Source organism: Dama dama, chromosome 1 (genome assembly GCF_033118175.1).
Source record: "Dama dama isolate Ldn47 chromosome 1, ASM3311817v1, whole genome shotgun sequence".
Lineage (NCBI taxonomy): Eukaryota > Metazoa > Chordata > Mammalia > Artiodactyla > Cervidae > Dama > Dama dama.
In genome coordinates this window covers 65,015,671-65,038,984 of record NC_083681.1, presented here as the reverse complement: position 1 = coordinate 65,038,984, position 23,314 = coordinate 65,015,671, and the positions used below count along the sequence as shown (strand labels likewise).

Genomic DNA, 23,314 nt, shown 5'->3' with positions numbered 1-23,314 from the left:
CCCTTCTCCAGGGGACCTCCCCGACCCAGGGATTGAACCTGGGTGTCCTGTATTGCAGGAGGATCTTTACTGTCTGAGCCAACAGGAACACCTGTCTTTGTGTATATGTTAAATAAATGTGACGCCTATCCCCCTTTCATCACAAAAAGGAGAGCGTGACAGAGAAAGCAAAAGAGAAAACTCTGGTTCATTTCCCCCTTTATCTCCTGCCCTTAGTTTTTGGACTATGCCTGGACCTTCTCTGGTTCTAGGGAGAAGAGGTCACAGACAAAATAAAAAACTAAAGAAAGGAATTTGGGTTTGTGATTCTGAAGGTGTTGGTTTCAGAATCATTTTGACTCTTGACTTTATAAAAATTTCCCCTGAAGTGCTTACTTTCACATCTGTGACCTCCCCATCCAGAGAGCAGGCCCCTAACCTCTAGACCAACAGATCCCGCTCATGACTCCCTTAACCTCAGGACAGCAGCCCAGGGGATCAAACACTGGTGTCCTCTGGCTGGTAGACATAGAGCCTGTTCTGCAGCCTAACTTCTTGGGACATCAGATACCTACAAAGAGGGTATTAGAGCTGACATGGCAGCTCGTGTTGACTAATACTTAATAAAACATCCTAATTGTTTCTAGTTTTTTCCACCTAATTCACATCTTTTCTGTCCATCAAAATTAGGTGGTCACCCAAATGGATAAACATTGTCTCTGAAGATTTATCCTGAGCAGCACTTAGAAGAGGAGAATTTGCAAGGACAAATCCTTATTTAATAACCATCACTGCCACCCACCTGCTATCACTATTCGCACAGTTTTACCTTTACTATGACATATTTATTTTCATTACAATCTCAGTGGACAAGGGTTTAGCAGAGAGGCATTCTCAATTCCTGTGCCTGCTCAGTGATGCGCTAGACCAATGCTTTCTAGTAGAACTTTCCAGGATTCTGTCCTTTATACCTGTGTTGCCCAGAATGGTAGCTACTAGCCATGTATGGCAACAGCACTTGACATGTGCCTGGTACAACTGAGGAACTGAATTTTAAATAGAATTTAATTTAAGTAATTTAGAGTGAAATACAATTGCCATCTGGGGTTATTTTTTGCTTTATTGGCCAGCACAGCACTAGCCAATTAGGACTTGTGCTGTCCAATGGAAATATAATGTGAATCACGTTTATAGCTTAAACTTTCCTAGTAATCAAACAAACAAACAAAAAAAAAAAAAGAGAAAGAGATAAAATTAATTTCAATAGTACATTTTATTATTATTGACTATTTAAAATACTGTTATTTCCACATATTGAATGTTCAACACATTGAACATTAAAATGCTCCATAAACATTAAAATGTTAATGAAGTATTTATATTCTTTTTTTTCATTCTAAGTCTTCAAAATTCAGTGTACGTTTTATAATTACAATAGATCTTAATTTAGATTACCCATATTTCAAGAGTTCAACAGAAACTTCTGGCTAATGGCCACCATATTGGACAACCCAATGCAGATGTTAGCAATGATGGGGCTAATTTTTCTATCTGTAACATGTGCATGTTTACTGAAACTATAATCAAAAACACTCTTGTGTTTAACTAAGGGTGCTGCAGAGTTTTCCACCCAAAGTGTTAAACATAAATACCAAACTTACTATATTTATTTTTAACAAAGTATGCACAGTAATGCAAAATATTTGGTATTTCCTTTCCTTTCTAAAGATGTTTCTTCTTTTGCTTTGAGTTAAGTTAATTAACTAATTTCAGCGACATGTCAATATTTACTGCTAATTATACAGGAACAATTCTACCACTTGAAGAAATGGAATGCTGTTGTGTATCATAGAATTCGTAAGCTCAGTGCCTGGTAATTTCCATATCAATAATTTCCATTAGTGTAATGGGACACAATAGAAGCTGATCCAGGATTAAAAATGTGTAATGAAAAAAAGCAATCATAGAGAATCATTTAGCAGCAAAGTAGATAACCTATAAGCCAACGACTTGATCCATGAGTATTAGCTACACTAAATGCAGAAGATGATTCAGAAGTGTCCATTAGCAGAAATTCTAACAAATAAATTACATAAGACTAATCAATACAATTAGCTAACAATCTACAGTGGATCTGGAAGCAATTTCAAAGATTTGCATTTCTCACACTTGAATGCCTTTTCAAGTTGTAGGTTGCAAGCTAGACCTCCTCCCTCATCTTCCCTCTTTAATGCTTTTCCTAAATTAGCTTGTTGTGTCATCCTTACCATGTAGTAATGAAAAATGGATAAAGGCTGTCGTGGATTTGCTCTCTTTGCAGAACATACCTTGTTGAAACATACTCAATATTTGCTAATGGTTTTGGAGGCAAAAGCTATGACGATACAGTCTTTGCTTTTGAAGACAGGGGCAATGACAGGGGAACTTAAGAGGGGATAACATGGTGAGTGGACTGGGGGGAGCAGTTATAAAGACTGGCTGCTGCTGCTGCTGCTGCTAAGTCGCTTCAGTCGTGTCTGACTCTGTGCGACCCCACAGACGGCAGCCCACCAGGCTCCCCCGTCCCTGGGATTCTCCAGGCAAGAACACTGGAGTGGGTTGCCATTTCCTTCTCCAATGCATGAAAGTGAAAAGTGAAAGTGAAGTCGCTCAGTTGTGTCCAACTCTTTGCGACCCCACGGACTGCAGCCTACCAGGCTCCTCCGTCCACGGGATTTTCCAGGCAAGAGTACTAGAGTGGGTTGCCATTGCCTTCTCCATATAAAGACTGGGTGGATACCTTTTAAACGTAGACAGGAAAATTGTTTTGTCATGATTGTCCAGAATGTCAGCCTGGCTCTTGACTGGAAAAAAGGAAGCAAAATACAATTCCTGCGGCTTTGTACTCTGCCAGATGGATCAGAATCATTCCTTCCATTTTACACAGTTTATTGAGTCTGACTGGGTAGGCCCAGTAAGCATTCACACATTACACAGTGAGCAGGCTGGAGAAGACGGTATACTGATAGAGCTATTATGTACTATTTAACTGGTATGATGCGGTCATTTATTTCTCTGACCAAAGCAAGATTTTGCTTTGCTTAGGAAGGTAAGCAGGAGTGAGCTATGAGCCATACTCACTTGGGAGACATTTGTCCTGTCTTCAAGGGGCTTGATTCCAAGAGAAGGAGGGAACCCATGTCTTTTCTCTCGTGGCTTTTCATAGTGAGGCTGGAAAGGAAGAAGACGGCTGCTGTTTACTGAACATCTACCATGTATCAGTCACCATGCTAAGCACAAGTAGTATTCCCTAATTTTGCTGACATTTTTTCCCCTCAAAATCACTGCTAGTGGTGAGAAAAGAGCCTCATTTTAAACACAAAGAGAAGAAGATTCTTTGTACATCCCAGGATCAAAATAATAGAATATTAGGATTCCAAGAGAAAGTGTCAGCAGGGACCTTTGATAATTTTTTGTGCATAGCAAGGAATTTAATCAAAAGGTGGTAAGTTGGGGCTGTTACTTGCCCCTTTTAATGCTAAGACAATAGTAGTGTTATTGGGTGCCAGGAATGACTCACTTAAAGTGAAATCAGTAAAATCTAGAAACACCATCCTTTCAAAACTCTGTCAAGAGGGACAATTTGAATACTTGTTTGAGGTAATTTCTGGAAGTGGGAAAGAGCCCTTTAGTTATGCATGTAAAAGTAAGTAACACATCTGTTGTAAGAGAAGTTATGAAAAAAATTATTATTAAAAGTGATGTCAAGGGACTTCCCTGGTTATCTGGTGGCCATGACTCTGTGCTCCCAATGCAGGGGTCCCGGGTTCGATCCCTGGTAGTGGAACTGGATCCCACATGTCACAACTAAGAATTTTTACACTGCAACTAAGCCCTGGCACAGTCAAATAAATAAAAATTTAAATATATTTTAAATGTAAAGTTAAATGATTATATTTTTAAAATCATGACTCATACAAATAAAAAATGGACATGTGTCAAAGATTTTGCTTGACTCATTCATTAAGGAACTGTTAAAATGATACAGTGGGCTCAAGGGAGAATTAAAAAAGCAGATGTGTACATAGGCTGATATAAATTTGTTTAATAGATGTGAAGCTGGCTTGATGGAAGCTGGTGGGGACAATTTTCACAACTATTTGCATGTTGGAAGAACTTTGAACTGTCTGTTCAGCGTGTGTGGCTGCTTTAGTTGTGTCCAACTCTCTGAGATCATATGGACTGTAGCCCATCAGTCTTCTCTTTTTATGGGGATTTTCCAAGCAAGAAAACTGGAGTGGGTTGCCATGCCCTCCTCCAGGGGATCTTTCCAACCCAGGGATTGAACCCACATCTCTTATGTCTCCTGCAATGGCAGGCGGGTTCTTTACCACTAGCGCCACCTGGGAAGCCCCCCTGGTGTATACATCCTGAATAATCCCCTCCCCTGGATCATGGGCAGGACTGAGAAAACCATGACTATGATAAATTTCTTATGATTAGGTTACATTAGATGACAAAGGTGAAGTGAAGGGATTTTGCACGTGTAATTAAATCTCTGAGACTCTTAATTAATAAAAAAGGAAATTAGCCTGAATGGGTCTAATCAAGTGAACCCTTAAAAGATATTGGAACCTTCCCGAAGGAAGAGATTTGAAGTGTGAAAGATTCTACTGGCCTTTGAGAAGCAAATTGTCAAGTAGCAGAGGCCACGTGACAGGAAATGGCAGGCAGCCTCTAGAATCCGAGAACTGACGGCCAGCAAGAAAGCAGGACTGCAAGCCAGCCAGCCACCAGCAATCCTGGAACCCAAGGCCCAGATGAGACCAGGCCAACACCTGGACGTCAGCCTGATGAGAACTTGGGCAGAAGACCCAGCTGACAGGCTGGACTCCTGACCTACAGGAAATTCAAGATACTAAACTGATGTTACCGTAAGTTGTTAAATTTGTGGTAGTTTGCTAAGAAGCAAGAGAAACTTCTTACATACATCTACAGAAAAGAATTATTTGCTTTGGCGTTGATTAGTTACCACTTACAAAGTAGTAAAACAGCTCAACGTAATGAAGGTACAGAGACCCCACAGAATCAAATAACCTAGAAGATAACACCTTGATTTGTATTGAATGTATCTAGGAATCCATTTGGTCCCTACTGTGAGAGATGTTTCATTTGGTAAATTGCTTGTTTCACAAGCAATGTTGCTTGATTTTGTTTTTTATTTGAAGAAAACCTTTTTTCCCTCCTGAAGAGATTTAAACTACACTTTAATGTACTTTGGGCATTTGAGGGGGTGAGGGGTGACTAGCTACTGAGAATTAGAATGCAGACGCTATAAGGCTGCTGAAAGCACCAGCAACTCTGAGCTCCCCCATGCACCAGTTATCGCTGAGAAAATGGAACTGGGTGAAACCCAACCTGGACTGGGAGGCTGGTGCTCTTTGTGAAGTAAAAGTCAAGAAGTCAAGGCTGACTCCATCCAGTCAAGCATTTATTCCCTCAATAAACAAATCCAGTGCCTACCTGAGACTAGACAGAGGTACATCGGTGAACAAACACCACCAAGGTCCCAGTCCCACAGGATTTGCATTTCAAAGGAGGCAAAAATAACCCAGATTTGGAGATCTATACTGAAAAGTTCCAGAATTTGAGAACCATACTGATATTTGACCACTGTGCTCAGCCATGAGGAAACTTCGGAGGTTAATGGTTGAGCTCATACCTCTTCTGGAAGAGTTTCCAAGAAAATTCAGCTGTTAATCATGCTGATAAGAGGCAGATCCAAGTACAGAGAATGAGATGATGCTGCTGAGTTCTTAGACAGGCATGAGGTTGGATACACAGGCACCCACTCTGACAAGCATCCACATTCCCAAGGAAATATGGACTTAGTAAGGAATTGTCTTCATGCTGGGATCAGCCCTTGTCTGCCACATAGAGGTGACCCTGTGCCCTGGGTAAAGAAATATAGAAAATACAATAATGTTCTACTAAGTTGCTACATTTACTTCCGTGGTTAGTAATAATGATAGCTAATACATTCAAGTACTTACTATGGTCCAACAACAATTTACCCTGAGCTAGTCATTTTTCTAAGCACTTTACACATAATAACTTATTTAATGCTCACAATGTGTGTGTGTGTATGTGTGTGTGTGTGTGTGTGTGCTCAGTTGCTTAGTCGCCTCTGACTCTGTGAACCCATTAACTGTAGCCGGCCAGGCTCCTTTGTCCATGATTTTCCAGGCAAGAGTACTGGAGCAAGTTGCCAATTCCTACTCCAGGGGATCTTCCCGACTCAGGGATTGAAACTGCATCTCTAGTGCCTCCTGGATTGGCAGGCAGATTCTTTACCACTGCGCCACCTGGAAAGCCCTCAATACATACAAGTCCTTACTATGAGCTAGTCATGTTTCTAAGTACTTTACATATGCTAATTCATTTAGTGTTTGCAATAACCCAGTACTATTATTATTCCCAAGTTACAGATGAGGAAATTGAGACAGAGAAAGACTAAGTGCTATGTCTCCAAAGTCTCACAGCTAGTCAGTATGAGAGCTGTGATTCACACCCAGATGGTCTGGCACCAGAATCCTAGTTCCTAACCCTCACTAGGCTCCATTTTTTTTTTTTTGACAGGAAATAACATTTATTGGTGAGCGTGATTAAGGAGGGAACAGAGCTGATGCTCATGAGTGCAGGGCCCGCCATTTGTCCAGGGGACCACGATTAGGCATGTATTTGACCCCACAGCCATCCAGGATGAGTCGCTTTTCTGCCACCATGTTCTCAAATTCATCCGCATTGAACTTGGTAAATCCCCACTTCTTGAAGATGTGGATCTTCTGACGGCCAGGGAACTTGAACTTGGCCCGGCGGAGGGCTTCAATCACATGCTCCTTGTTCTGCAGCTTGGTGCGGATGGACATTATGACCTGGCCAATGTGGACCCTGGCCACTGTGCCCTGGGGCTTTCCAAAGGCACCGCGCATACCTGTCTGGAGTCTAGATTGAGAAACAGCAGGCCAGTCATGAATGCCCACTAGGAAGAGTTGTCTCCAAGGTCCCTTAGGGCTACCTGTACAGGCAACAGGTTGCATACACTACCAAGGAGGCTGCTGTTTGCAGCCATTGCACACTGGGCCCCCATGGGGAAAAGAGCACAGTCGGCTTAATTGGCTGCAAAAGGCTCCATTTTTACAATAAGGGTCCCCTTGGACATAGACAGAAGTAATTCTGAAGTGCACGCCACCTTGCGATTTATTTCTATCACTCCAGTGCTTCAGTATTCTCAACAGCGGTAGCCCATCTTCAGCAGTACTAGAGGAAATGAAGGGATATTTACATTTTCTTCTGGCCACAGTGTGGGGGCCTGCTGATTGTACACCAAGTAAAGCTAAGAGTTATTTTACCATTCTGGCAAATCTGTCCCCTACTAAAAAAATGCTTCTTTCCTCATTCCCTGAGCCAAATTTCTACTTTCTTTTTGAAGAAGTTTCTCCTCTGAGTGGTCTGTCTTAGAAATTGACATGGCTCATCTCCCCACTAGGATTCAACCCCCCAGGCACAAGCTCTGTGATGGAGAATCCCCTGCAGCTGCCCACAAACAATAAGTAATACAAAGGATGACTGAGGGTTTCAAGTTTCCTGTTTACAACCTCCATCCAATGGGGATCTCTCTGGGAGAGATGTAAGGCTGGCAACAAATTAACAAGGGTTCAGTTATTTTACAAGAGCAAACAATGGTTCCTCTGACCACTTTTGATTCATTCCATCTCTGGTTTCCATGGAGCATCATAAAAGGATCTATGTGTGTGTCAAGAGAGTGGAGGAAGAGAAGCGGCCCAGAGCTAACAAGGGAAGAAGCACCCGCCTGACCAATCTCTCCGGAAAGAAAGTATCTCTGATCCTTAATGTCCAGTTCCTATGTTGTGGGCTGCTCTATCTGGGTAATGACAATCGAATCCAGTAACACAGCCCTCATTCCAACAGTCTTTTTCTTCCCTAGAGATCTTTGCCCTGGGTTCTGGTTGCTTTTAGGCTTGATCTTGTCTCCATCTTTCCCCTTCTATCATCAGCTTTTATTCCCACTAGTTAGTTGGAAAAGCTATATAGGAAATGAGATGTGCCTGCTGAACTGCCTCTTTGGGGAAACAGTTAAAGAATTCTCTGGAGCTGACTTGGGAAGTTAGGGGTACAGCGGCAGCCATCTGTGGGTTTTTGGTCATTCAAAATCCATTCCTTCATCTTTTGACAATTTTACCTCTAACAGAAAGTGGGATCTGGCTTCTTGCCACTCAAAAGCCATTAAAGAACCCAAGGTTGGTGGAAAAGAAAGTTTGCTTTATTTTGGATGCCAGCAACTGGTGGGGAGGGTGGACTTCTGTCCAAAGGCTGATTGCCCACCCCCGACATTTAATGGGCAAGAGCTTTTATAGGCTAAAAGAGGGAGCTACATGCAGAAACAATACAGTCAGCTCTGATAGTCATCTTGCAGTTTGGTCATTAGTGGTCTGATCGGCACCATCTTGATTGTTTTAAGTTAGTCTTGTCCCAGGGTTGGTTTGTTCCCATTTCCTTAAGGCCAGTTCTCAAAATTGTAGCAGCTTATGTCAAGGCTACAGTCTGGTCATTATGTAGTTAACTTCTTCCACCTGGTAGGGGTTTCAGTATCTATAAGACAGCTCACAGGATAAGGTTCAGAATATTATCTACCCTCGAGAAGGAATTAGAGACCCTTGATTATGGTTTCATCTTCCCTCATAGCTCAGTTGGTAAAGAACCCGCCTGCAATGCAGGAGACCCGGTTTGATTCCTGGGTCAGGAAGATCTGCTGGAGAAGGGATAGGTTACCCACTCCAGTATTCTTGGGTTTCCCTTGTGGCTCAACTGGTAAAGAATATACCTGCAGTGCAAGAGACCTGGGTTCAATCCCTGGTTGATTATGCTTAATGACCAAACTATTATTATTTGGTCTCCTTTGATGGTTTGCCTTTGTTTCTTCATATTCTCACTTCTCTGAAAGTTTTTCCACAGACAAAAGGCAGGCAGAGGACTTGGGGACAGGCGGCAAGGACCATAAGTTAACCCGCTCCATTTCACACCAACTCTTATCCTTCTCAGTCAAGTGATTCTATAAGGATTAGAGCCCAGGCTCAGGAATAGAGCATGTGATTTAGGCCTAAGCAAATCAGAGCATTGAATTTCCTTGGCTGCCAATGATTGGCTCACTGATAATCATGTGACTTAAGGAGAGCCAATTAGGAAGGCAATGAGGAGCTCCCTGAGAATTCTGGGAAGGAGACTCCCACTCTACCTTGCTGCACTTGAATGAGAGGTGTGAAGTTGGAGACCCTGTAAACATCTCGCTATGGATAGGGAGTTCCTGTCTGCAAATATTGTCAAGGCAGGAAAAGAAAGAGATTCTGGATCTTGAAGACAGTGCTTGAGCCCAGGAATTAGTCTGTCTCTGAAGCAAGCCTTGTTTCCAGATGCTCAGTTATGTGATTCAGGAGATTTTCCTTGGGCTCCTACTGTCTTGGGTTGGATTTTGTTGCTTGCAACTGAAAACGTTGTTTATCTCCCACTAAGAGAAGTTGAGAGGAAGCTCCAAGAGTAAGAGCAGCTGGAGGGGAAGCAGATCACAGTCCTTCAAGCAGGAAAGCAATTCTCACCCGAGAGTATTTGTCCCTTTACATTTATCATGAGAAGGTAGAATCTACAAAATGTGTTTTTAGAGCCATTAACCTTTCCTTCCCTTCCATCTAATGCTGACATTTTTATGTGGGCGGGGTGGTGGGAATCTTTGTAGTTTATTATTCAAGTGATTGCTGGGCTGCCTTAAAGTGAACATAGACATGGGGAGGATTCCTTAAAAAGTCATACATCTCATTTCTTTGGTCACTATGCTTTTTAAATGCTTATGTTACCATCTGGATTGTATCACTTTTTTTAGCTGAGTGATGGTATACAAAGACATTTGGTCAGGAGACCCCAAATCACTTGAATCCTGCCTTGGCCTACCAACTACATCGCCCTGCAGTGCCCCTATGCAGGCAACAAGAAACAGTTTATTTTGAGAGAGAACTTTGGTTCAAAACCTAATGCAAATTCAAGTAAGGATGGACTTCATGGTCTGTCTTTCTCCTTATCATTCGATTTCAATTCTCAGATGTAACCCATGTGGATTTCTAGTTTCATTTTTCTGACACGGCTGATGTATGTTGGATCAGGTTTTTTATTGTTGTGGTTTGGTTTAGTTTTGATTTTTGGCTTTTGACGTATGTCAGGGAAGGAAAAGAAAGCATTGTGTCACTTCTGCTCAGAATATTTGCCCAGTGGCTGCTCAAGTCCTGTGTTAACAAAATTCAACTGAAAAAGTTTTAAAAGATCTTATTGGCTTTAGTCAGTCATGCTGGAATCAGGCAGCATCCAGTCTAGCAGCTGGAAATGGGTTCCAAAGCGTGGTACAAGGCAAGAGATTTTTATAGACCAAAGTGAGTAGGAACAAGGAAGTTGTACTGGGCACTTATTGATTGGTGAAAGGGTTGCTTCCTTTACATGGAGCGAAAGGAAGTCTTGGAGAAGGTAACTTATGTCAGGTAACTTGGGTTGAGCAGGAAAGTTCTGAGTGGTTGACCTAGACCTCCCTTTTTTTAGAAGAGCTAAGCCTTGAAACTTGGTTAAGTTTTCATTTTTGATGCAGTGCTTAGCATGAGTCACTCAGTCTCGGGCCTCATCTATCTACTTTAACACCTGTCAGGCTGAATCAAGAACTCTGAATCTGCTTCCAGGCGGGTGGATAAATCTGTGTCCAAGGAGAGAGAAAGTGAAGGGGTGGGAAGAGGGGAATGTAATATTGCCTTGCCATTCTGGCTGCAAGGAAGAGCGAGAAAAGGAGTCTGTACCTATGTTACATGAGCTGTAACCTTATTTCCACTGAAATGTCACCAGGAGAAATGTGAGTTAATAAATGTCTTGGAACCAGTCAGACTGATACTTTCCTTCTCAAAGGAGAACAAGGCAGAAGGTAAAAAGAGAATTTCTGCAAGCTTCCTCTTAATAGTTACCATTATCGTATTAATCAGGATGATACTGTTGTAACAGCAAATCATGTCCAGAATTTTAGCAGTGGGTAATGTAATAAAAGTTTATTTCTTGTTCATATAACAATCTAAAGTGGAGACTTCTCACTGACAGACAGCTTTCCTATACTTAAGATTTAAGAACCCATGTTCTTTCTGTCTTAAGACTCCACTTTAAGGCAGTAGTTTTCAACTTTTAACTGCACTTTGTAATTACCCAATGAGCTTCAAAATGCTAATACATGGGCCCCACCCCAGGAGACTCTGATTTCACTGGTTTTAATATCAGCAGGCATCAAAATGTTTAAAATGAGCCCCAGAGAAGTATACAATGCAACCAGTATTTCACTAGGGCATTACTATAGCGTAGTGGTTTCCAGTGCACGGTCCCCAGGCTGGCAGCACCAGCAACATTTGGGACTTGTAAGACTTTCATACTCTCAGATCCCGACCATATCTGCTGAATAAGAACTCTAAGGATGGGGTGCAATCTATGTTTTAAGAGCCTTCCTGTTGATTCTGATGTATAGTCAAGTTTGAGAATCACTGCCTTTGAATGCCAAAGTTCTCCAATCCAGGTGGAAGGAAAGAGAGGGAGCTTGAAGGAACACACCTGTTTCTCCACTACTTCCCAGTCTCTTGGCAATATCTCCAGCCATGGGCCCAGCTCGAGCCAGAGAGGACTGGGAAATGGAACCCTAATTGAGCAGCCTGTGTCTGCCACAGTCATACACTTGGGTTTTCTATACTGTCCCTGAATTAGACAGTGGTTCCGGATTGAAGGAAAATAAAAGGCAATTTTAAATTCTAGGTGTAACACAAATGGTCAGGATTCCCAGGTCCTAGGAGTATGAGACTGAAAAAAAAAACTTGTAGGAAGGCACAGGTAAAGAATATATGTTCATGTAGAGTAGAATGGATTCATTTAGAGAGAAAAATTAACACATAAAGCCTGCACAAATTTATAAGCAAATTTCTATCATGCCTGTGCATGCATGAGTGTTCAGTCATGTCCAACACTTTGTGACCCCATGGACAGTATAGCCCAGTAGGGTCCTCTGTCCATGGAATTTTTCAGGCAAGAATACTGGAGTGGGTTGCCATTTCCTACTCCATGGGTCTTCCAGATCAAGGACTGAACCTGTGTCTCTGGCATCTCCTGCACTGGCAGGCAGATTCTATCTCAATGTGCTACCTGGGAAGCCTATCATGCCTTGTAATAGCAATTTCTTCACCAAAGTGATAAAATCTCTTGAGTTCTTTTTCTGGCTGGATTGCTCACCTTCTTCCCACTTCTTTTCCCCAAGAAACTCAACAGCGGCTCTGAGGCAGAGATAAAAGATTGTGGATCTGCTGGTAGAAGGTTATTTCGGATGCCAGTCCTGAGAAACTATCCCAATCCAGGATTCCACTATGCTATAATGAAGGAAATAGTGACCTGAATGTCAGGCAGTTTGGGGTCCGTGTCTTGGCTTTGCCAATGCTTTCCTGTGTAGCTTTGGGTGAGACACTTAACTTCCCTGAGCTTTAGTTTCCTCTTCTCTGAAAGACATAAAAAGTCCTGGCTCATCGAATTGTTGGAACTACCATATGGAAAATAACATAGGTAAGCAGAGGAGCCAGGCGGGCTCCAGTCCAACGGGTCACAAAGAGTCGGACGCGACTGAGCGACGAAGTACAGCAAAGCTGCTTTAAAAATCTTAGCTGTTTTCACCTCCATTTGGGTTGCCTTGACAGAAAAAATTCAGGCCATTCTTATCCTCAACAAGCCACATGCAGGAGAAACAGATAAGATGCTTTGAAATGGTCTGAGGGTGGCTAAGTACAGCCCATTCTTGTTAAATCTATTTATAGCAAGAAGCCATTCAGGTCGGGCCTGCCTTTCCAGTCTGCCTCATTGGCAACGTGGTGGGCCCGGGGCTTTGACTCTTACGTGTTCCTTGTGGTTTCTATTTGCTCTGGCTTTGGTGGTTTCTTTCATTCAGCCTAGATGCCAGAAGGACGATGCGGTCCAGGGAGCTAAAGAACAGACTGGTCATCTGGGGACTTCGTGTTTGTCTGTGACACTTCAAAAAGTGATTGTTAGCCAGTGGTACAGAGAAAAGAGAACACGTTGTCCATTTGAAGGCGGAGGCAATCCTGGTCATCTGAATGCTTGAAATACATATCAGCCTCTTGAAAGCTAAAGGCTGATTTGGGCTCCATGATTCTTTAGAGTTCAAGTGGCCCTCAAGGGAGGGCTTAGGGAGGGGATGACACCAGGCAATTACTGGCACTTGCAATTTTGTGCAGCTAAAATAAAATGGATAGATTCTAGACACTTTCAATTCCAGATCTTAGAATCAGTTCAGAGCGTATAACAATACAATGACAGATGTAATAAATTCATACAGGTGTAGTGTTTTCCAATTTTCATACACTGTAAGAAAGCTGATTTTTTCCATCTCCTGGGAGCACATATGTTATTACACTTAGGTGTCTTTGGTGGCATGGAATACAAACCCACTCAGGGTACCAGTTGCATGCGCGAGAGTCCGGTGCCTCCTTGTGCCTTTCTAAGTGCTGTGGCCCTGCATCAAACTGGTGTTTTCTCCCTAGTCTTGCCCGAGGCTAAGGTTTGGCAGTCAATTCTTGCTGCCAGGTTTAAAACATGGTAGGGATGGTGTGAGCTCAACAGAATTCACGTCAAATGTAATCCACACTCCCTCTCTTGCGGCTGTCCTTAAATTTACAAGGACAATTTCCTTCTAGGAGTGTCTGGATATCGGACTAAGATTGTCACATGCCATTAACACATTTCAGTGCTGCAACTTCTCTGATTGGAAACCCTGATTCAATATTGCAAACTTGTTTTTGGCAACTGCATCAGCATCTTCCCCAAATATATTAGAGTTGCCATTGACAGATGGTCTGAGATGGGCCCAGGGAGGCTGTTGACAGATATCTTGAGATGGATCTTATTACATTGACATAGCTGGAGAATGTCCCGTGGGAAATGTCTTCTTAGGCCCGGAGGCTGACAGAACAAGACCGAAGTCCTTCAAGACAATTGCCAATAAAGAGACTGAAAATGGGCACCGCCTTCCGGAGGTAATTTGGCAGTATGTATTGAGACTTAAAACATTCATACCCTTTGACCTATATTCATCATCTCAAGTTTTAGCTGAAAGTGCTGCTGAGATGTGTGAGTGAAGATTTATGCATTGAGACTTTCACTGCAGCATTAACCATACAAAAAATCTGCTTATCCGAAAACAGTTTAACTCCTCCCTCTTTCCATAACAGAAGTACCTCTGTGGGCTTAAAATCTGGGATATAAAACTAACTCCCAAAGTTCACCAATTTAGCAGACTTTTTTTAAACCTACAGACTATTTGTTAAGAAAATTTAATTTCAGTGTGAATCAATTCACTGGAGAGAGGGAATGAGGGATTTAAAAAAAGCAGTGGGTGAAAATATGCAAATGTGAAATTGAGGATGACAGTACCACACGAGAGACTGTGGCTGAGCCTCTGACTTGATGTCCATAATGACAATGACCTCAAAGGAAATTTAGGAAGGTGTGAAAATTCAGTATTTAAAAATCAATTCTGATTGAATTGGTGCGGAAAACAAATCTACTGCCCTGCAGAAATAATGCCAAACCTTCAGTTGTTTTAATGAAGCCTGCCTCACACAATTCACATCAGAATATTACTTTCATCAGAGAATCATTTTTGTTCTTCCATGAAATAGCACAGGAAATATATTACGCAGTTACTTGCCAAGGTCAAGAAAACTCATGATCTTGACAAGAAGGGGGAAGAAAAAGAATAATTGTGCCTCCATCTAAACTGGTAGTTCTCATCTGGGGGGCATTTTGCCCCTTTAGGGATCATTTAACAAGGTCTGGAGAGATTTTGGGTGGTCACAATTGGGGTTGGGGGTAGGGGTGGGTGTGCGGTGGGGAAATGCTACTTTGGCCTCTAGTAGGTAGAGGCCAGAAATGCTGCTGAACAATCTGTAGAGCCCAAGACAGCCTCCTACAGCAAAACATTGCCTGGTCCAAGGTGTCAGTAGAGCCAAGGTTGAGAAACCTTGGTCTAGACAGTGACAAATGATCTGGGAAGAAATGACCAAGTGCGGAGCCCATGCTGTTCTGTTCTCTACTGGTGGTGGTGAGAGTCCGGGCAAGGCTAGGGGATGGACTTTCTTCTCCTCCAGCTCCACCTGTGCTAGGCCTAAGGCCAAGGGAGGGGAAGCATAGCTCTCAAATCCTGATGTCTAAGACCTCATATGCATCTTTCATCAGGACTAAATGAAAAAAACTTAAATCTTTACTGGAATTTGTATAAGCAAATCCCCCAGTTTTGCAGACTTTTTTTTCTTCTACAAGGAAAAAGGAACAAAATACATGAAAGAAGAAGCTTATTCAAGGAATTTCAAAGCCATTTCCTAGGGTCAAGGACAAATTCTACCCAATCTCCTGTTTTGTTTTCTGGACAATGGGAATTGGGGTCCAGAATATTTAGCCTGAGGTTCAGCCTGACCCTCAACTATCAGAGAAGCATTAAATCACATTCAGAGTAAGCTGTGTTTCTTAGGGCAGGAAATTCAACTCATACCTTTCAGTAAGGTTTCAACATCAAGCACTGATGTGAAAAGGACTTTCTGGGTAACTTCAAGATAACCTGGAATCTCCCATTCCCTGGGCATTTTGACTAATTGGGGTTTTCCTGTGGTTTACATTCTTCAAGATGTTCACTGGCAAGATTTACAGGAAGGTCTACTGACAGTATTACAAACTCCAATCCAAACTTTCCCTTTGTACATTTTATGTCTGTAATGTTGGAATGCCTCAAAATAAACGTGTGACATTTGCTCATAATGAAGAAAAACAAGTCAACTGCTTTGGTTTTTATATCTAAATAATACAAAGAAAACATTCATTGGATTGAGAAGCATTTACTAGTCTACAGAACAGCAGCAGGGGGTGGGGGGAGGCAGCTTTTTGTGTCTGTGACAATTTTAACTTTGGAGAGTTTTGATCTAAACATTTGCATGATTGTCTTGCTAGGAACAAACCGCGTTGAAAGTGTTCGGTTTTGGCTGATTCTACCTAATCTCATTCTGACAGGTTCCCATACGAGCTGGGAACAGCCGGGACTAACTCTTCTCCAACATTATTGCTAATTGGCAGCAGCAAGACAGCCTGTGAGCTCAAGTATGTGAAAGATGGGGGAAAACAAAAACAAAGCCAAACTCTTAAGACTCCAATCAGCTTTAATTAGTCAAGAAAAAGTAACCGCCTAAGAATGTACACCTACTGAGATAGTCAGAAGCAGATGGCTATGAAGTGTTTCTAGGTCCAGCTAAGGATCTTATACCCATCACTTATCTACCTGGCTTTTGGGTTTTCCACCTTTATAAACAAGGTGCTGAAAATTGTTGTTTTTTATTTCTACCAGATGTGGCAATGATTCATTTAGAAAATGCAGAAATATCTTAATAGACCTGGTGCTAGGCGGTCATCCTCCCTGTCTCTGTCTCCTTCCCCGAATATACAAAATATTTGATATTCATGTGGCAAATACTCATAACAGCCAGAATCAAAAGTTCATTAATCTGAATCCACCCAACAGGGCAGCCCATCAAGGCACTTTTCTTTTTCTGTGTGAAAATATCATAGTGGAATAGTAAAAACATCATTAGCGGTGCTTCTCCTCAGACCAGGGTTTAAAATCTTCCTCCCCTTAACAAAATCAATGAGCTTCTTTGAAACTCCACTTCCTCATTTACTAAATGGTTTTATAGTGATTGCTGCATAGTATGTGGTGAGGATTAAAGTAAACAATACATGCAAAGCGAACTGTTGGAACTCAATATGTGTTAGTTCCATTCCCTGCCTCTCCAACAAACACCACCCACAGCACTGACCGCTGAGTGCCATCCTACTGTGAAGTGTTTGTTTAAATACACTTTTAGGGAAAAGAGTTAAAGGTTTAGAAACTGAACCAATAGTTGGGGTTTACATCAAACAAAGGCATCTTTTGTAGCAACTTCTGGGGTTGAACTTATGACACGTATGGTTTTCTGTTTTCTGCACACAGAGCTCTGACTAATAAGAACTGAAAGTTTTTAATGATGACCCTAATGCTGCAGTCCTCAGTCACTCCAGAAAAGGGGAGCTGTGCTCTCTTGTATGAGTTAGGACCTGGTTGCAAGTAGTGTGAGCTACCTCCAGCTAGCTTGGATCTGGATGTGTGTGTGTGTGTGTCTGTGCATGCGCATGGTCATGCACACACATGTGTGTCTGTGTGTAGTGAGGGGACTTCAAGGGGTCCTCTGAAACCAAAACATTCATCTATGTCTCTGTGTATATTTCATTTTCACCTTCCCCCAAATCCGCTTTTCTTCACATCCCAAATCACAGGAAAACAGCTGCCTGACAATTCTGGAGATTTTGTGTTACAGGCCCCTCCACAGGAAGAAGCCAATGCTATCAAACAGTGCCCCAGCCCAGATTCCCAGAGAAGAGAAGCTGATTGGTCCAGCTGAGGTCCACCGTATACACCTCAGCTCCAATCAGCTATGACCAAGGAAGCAGCAGCCCACTGTACAGACATGGGCTCACTCCTGCCATCCTGAGGATGGAGATAAAGGAGGAGGTCTCAAAGTGCGGGAGAAGAGGAGTGTCTCCATGTAGAGGCACCCAAGGTATCATTCCACTTTACACAGTAGGGCGAAAGAGGACTAATGCATTTCAGAATAATATTCAGTAACCAAGGTCACAATCTAAAAGATTTTCTGCACATACCACAGTCAAGCCAAAAATTCAATTTAGCTAAGCGTATTTTGCTCTGCATCCCAAATGTAGCAGACACAGATGGTTGCCCATCTAACAGCCTGTTCCTCCTTCTTAACTAGCAGGATCCCACATATATTTAGATGTCCATTCCTCCCTTATGTCAGTCATAGAAAGCTTACCTTATCCCTGTGTTTAGAAGGAAATTAATCTAATGGTTGCATTGTGACCCCTTTTGCCTTAGGCATGGGCATATGACACAATTATGACCAATGAAATATGATGACGGATCTTCTGAGAGGCCTTCTGCAAAGATATTTTTCTCACTGATAAAAAAGAAACTCACAGGAACACTTGCTAACCTTCTACCACTCTGTGTCTGGATGTGATGCCCAGAACGGTGGCAGCCATCCTATGACTAGGAGGGGAACTAGCCTGAGGATAAGAGAGTTGAAATATTGTTAAGAACTCAGGTCTTTGATTACCCAATTGAGCAACTGGGTTAACCTACCTGGGACTGCTTTACCTCTGGGATTCCTGTTTTATTTATTTTAAATAGGAAAGTATAATTAACATATAACATTATATTAGTTTCAGGTGTGAAACATAATGATTTCATATTTGTATATATTGTAAAATGACAGGTCTATTTAACATCTGTCACATACATAGTTAAAAATTTTTTTTGTGATGAGAGCTTTTAAGATCTAGTTCAATATTATTGATCTAGTTCAGTATAGTTAATTATAGTCACCATATTGTACATTACACCTTAGATTCTCGTTACTTGATAAAAGAAGTATTGTTTAAATCTGTTAAGTTGATTTTTAATTTTTTGTTGCTTGCTACCCCAAACATCCTAATTGATATACATCCTAATTAATAGAAATCACAAATGAGACATGCTTTAATAAAACCCAACTTCCTAGCTGGAGCATAATTCCAAAAAATGCTTCAGCGAAGGTATCCCTTGGGTAATATTGGTATAGATAGCCAAGAGATAATTTCTAAGGCTCTCAGAACCGTATCAAGACAGAGTACTTTGCAAGCAGACCACCATTATTTTTTTGTATTTATAAAAAGCAACTCAAAGAACTTGTTTAGAGTAGCTTTTTTTATGCTTCAAAGTCTTTGCTTTTCTAGATGTGGAGTCGGACAAGTTTAAAGTGGTTTCATTGTGTGCTCTGCTTACTTGAGTTTGATAGGCCGTGTTCTCATGACAGGTCTGTCCCTGCAGTGGCTGTCCAGGATGCTTTGATGTGGGGTGCATTCGGACAGCCTAATACTTGGGGAAAAAATGTGCTGAAATTGAACAAGATTGCTTTCTGCCCAGCTGTTCTCTAAAGGCTCAGACATTTTTAGCACTGAGCTAAGAAGCTTGTATTTGTTTTGACAGTCTTGGCAGGGAGAACAATGGTTGATTATCCCAGCACTTTACTAACAAATAAGACTGCCTCCAGCAGAGATAAAATATGGGTCTTGACTTGATTGCATTTCATGTCCAAGGGAATTATCTTCTTTTCATTCTGATGCCCTTTCCTTATGCAATGTCTCTTTTTCTTTCTTTATCCTAGCCCCACGTGGTAACCCATGGCTTTCACTCTGAGAAGGCAGAGTCCCGAAATCATCAGGAGCAGGGCAGTTTGATTATCATATAAAACATGTATTTTCACTTCTCCAATTTCATTTCTTAGAAACTATTTTTTGTTTGTTTGTTTTCAGTTCTCCGGATTTGTATGGCTTGTTCCTTTTCTAATTTTCTGTCTGCTTGCTTTTGGCATTTGCTTATGTGGCTGTAACTGTTTCAGCATACACACAGAAATCTAAGATTTTACATCACACCTACATTTAAACGGTCTATTCCAGGTGTTTGCTTCACCCATACAGTGAAGAGCTTTATCCAGGTCAGTTATGTTCTCTTCAAAGCAAAGGGACTTTTAAATAGTTTTATGGAAACATTTTTATTTTTCCTATATCATTTTCTTTCCAAAAGGTTTTAAGAATTAAATATTTTGTAAGTGTAATATATGCAGATAAGGGTACAGCTCAATGTATTTTCACAAAGTGAACACACAGTTGTAACTATTGTCCCCTCAAGACCCCCCAGTCATCATCTCTCCGATCTATCACCACCTGCCAAGGTAACAACTATTCATCACAGAGGAATTTTGCCTCTTTGCTCAATATTATATTTGTATGAGTCAATCATGTTATCATGTATAGTGGTAATTTCTTCATTTTTACTGCTGCATACTATTCCATTGTGTGAATAGGCCACAATTTATGTTGATGGACATTTTGTTTGCAGCTCTTTGTGGCTATTAAAATAGTAATGCTATCATAATTTTGTGTATGTCTTTGGCTGAGTGTATGCACATATAGTTTTAGTTCTGTATTATGAGGGGCAGAATTGCTGGGGGACAAAACACAAACATCCTTACCTTTATTGGATTATCCCAATTTACATTCCCACCAAGACAGTGTGAAAATCCAGTACTAATTCAAATTGTTGCCAACACATAATACTGGTATTATTGGCCTTTTAAGTACAGTGATTCTGTTAAGTGTGTAATGGCATCTCATTGTGGTTTTTATTTTGCATATTCATGATGACTAATGAAATTGCATGGTTTTTACCATTACTGGCCAGTTAGATACTCTCTTCTGTGAATCACCTGGCATAATTTTTGTTCTTTTTTTAATACATATTATATATATATTATATATTTCTTTTAAATTTGTTAATATTTATCTATTTTGGAAATTAATTTGCTGTTGAATATGTATATTATAAATAAATTCTCCCATTCTTTGGATTACCTTTTTACAGTTTCATGGGATCTTTTGATAAATAGAAATTATGGATGATTTTAAACTTTTTAATTTGAAATAACTTTAGACTTTCAGAAACTTTAGACTTGCAAAAGTAAGAGTTCCTGTGTACCCCTCATCCAGCTTTCCCTAAGAATAACCTATTACATAGTCATAATGCAGTTATCAAAGCAGAAAATTAATGTTGTCACCATACTATTAACTAAACCACAGACCTTAATCTCATTTTTTCCTTTTTACAGTTCAGGATCCAATCTAGGATTTACACATTGCCTTAAATTTTCATGTCTCCTTGGTCTCTTCTAATCCATGGCAATTCCTATCTTCCTTAGTCTTTTATGAGCTTGACACTTTTGAAGAGTTATTTTGTACAATGTCCCTCAATTTGGGTTTGTCTGATGTTTTCTTATAATTACGAACACTATTTTAAGCATTTATAACTATAAACATGGTATCTTTAAGAAGTTTTGGTTTATTGGGGACTTTTGTCACCCTTTTTAGCATTTAGTTCTGAACTTTGATAAATGTTTACAGTTATGTAACCACTACCATGGGCTGCAGTTCATGGGGTCGCTAAGAGTCGGACATGACTGAGTGACTTCACTTTCCCTTTTCACTTTCATGCATTGGAGAAGGAAATGGCAGCCCACTCCAGTGTTCTTGCCTGGAGAATCCCAGGGACGGGGGAGCCTGGTGGGCTGCCGTCTATGGGGTCGCACAGAGTCGGACACGACTGAAGCGACTTAGCAGCAACAGCAGCAACCACTACCACAATTATCATGTAAAACAGTCTCATAGGCCCCCTGATAGTCATTCATGTACCTTTGTAGTCAGCTTCTTCCCCTCAACCCCAACCCCTGGTACCTACCTCTCTGTTTTTAATCCCTGAGGTTTGCAGTTCTGATTTTTCAGAATGCCATATAAATAGCTTCACACAACATGAAGCCTTTTGAGTCTGGCTTCTTTCACTTAGCATCAGGCGTTTTAGACAGATTCATTTCGATATATCCGCAGTTTGTTTCTTTTCATTGCTGAGTATATTCTGCTGTGTGGATGTACCACAATTTGTTTATCCACTCACCAGTGGGTGGATATTTGAGTTGTTCTGCCTATTACAAATAAAGCCATTAGAAAAGACTCTGTACAAGTCTTTGTGTGGGCACAAGTTTTAATTTCTCTTGGAAGAAAACCTGGGCATGGGACTACTGGGTCATATGGTAAGTGTATGTATAACTGTATGAATAAGTAATTGCCAAACAGTATTTCAAAGTGGTGGTGCCAGTTTGCACTACCACCAGTAATACACAAGAATTCTGATTTCACTACATCCCCAGCAGCACTTGATATTGTCAGGTTTTTTTTTTTTTTGGCATGGTTGGTTGTGATTACGTATTTGGAGGGGACAAGCATACCATGGATCTGACATTGTGCTTCTGAGTGCAACACATCAGAAGATACATATATTGTTACATCTTGTTATGTGCAGGTTGCCTTTGAAACGTTGATTATGGTGGTGTGTGTCAGGATTCTCCAAAGTAAAGTTACTATTTTTCTCTTTGCAAGTAATAGGTATCCCCTGCGCAGACACTTTGAAACTATGCAAATACTCTGTTCTTCACTATATTTTCACCCACTAATTTTAGCATCCCTTGATGATTCTTAAAGCAATAATTATTACTATGTTGCTTCAGTTCAGTTCAGTTCAGTCGCTCAGTCATGTCTGACTCTTTGCGACCCCACGGACCACAGAATGCTAGGCCTCCCTGTAAACACCAACTTCCAGAGTTTACTCAAACTCATGTCCATTGAGTCAGTGATGCCATCCAACCATCTCATCTTCTGTCGTCCCCTTCTCCACCTGCCTTCAATCTTTCCCAGCATCAGGGTCTTTTCCAATGAGCCAGCTCTTCACATCCGGTGCCCAAAGTATTGGTGTTTCAGCTTCAACATCAGTCCTTCTAATGAACATGGAGGACTGATCTCCTTTAGGATGGACTGGTTGATCTCCTTGCATCCAAGGGACTCTCAAAAGTCTTCTCCAACACCATAGTTCAAAAACATCAATTCTTCAGCGCTCAGATTTCTTTTTAGTCCAACTCTCACATCTATACATGACTACTGGAAAAACAATAGCCTTGACTAGACGGACCTTTGTCGGCAAAGTAATGTCTCTGCTTTTTAATATGTTGTCTAGGTTGGTCATGACTTTTCATCCAAGGAGTAAGCGTCTTTTAATTTCATGACTGCAGTCACCATCTGCAGTGATTCTGGAGCCCCAAAAAATAAAATCAACAACTGTTTCCCCATCTATTTGCTATTAAGTGATGGGACCAGATGCCATGATCTTAGTTTTCTGAATGTTGAGCTTTAAGCCAACTTTTTCACTCTCCTCTTTCACTTTCATCAAGAGGCTTTTTAGTTCATCTTCACTTTCTGCCATAAGGGTGGTGTCATCTGCATATCTGAGGTTATTGATATTTTCCCCAGCAATCTTGATTCCAACTTGTGCTTCCTCCAACCCAGCATTTCTCATGATGTACTCTGCATATAAGTTAAATAAGCATGGTGACAATATATAGCCTTGATGTACTCTTTTTCCTATTTGGAACCAGTCTGTTGTTCCATGTTCAGTTCTAACTGTTGCTTCCTGACCTGC

General features: G+C 41.2%; 1 non-coding gene across 1 annotated transcript; it reads right to left on the bottom strand.

Moving 5' to 3' along the window:
• Positions 1–7,008: 7,008 nt before the first annotated feature.
• On the bottom strand, positions 7,009–7,143 carry LOC133064861 (small nucleolar RNA SNORA70). Its single transcript, XR_009694747.1, has one exon. It is a non-coding gene; the product is annotated as a small nucleolar RNA SNORA70 (small nucleolar RNA).
• Between the last annotated feature and the right edge of the window lie 16,171 nt (positions 7,144–23,314).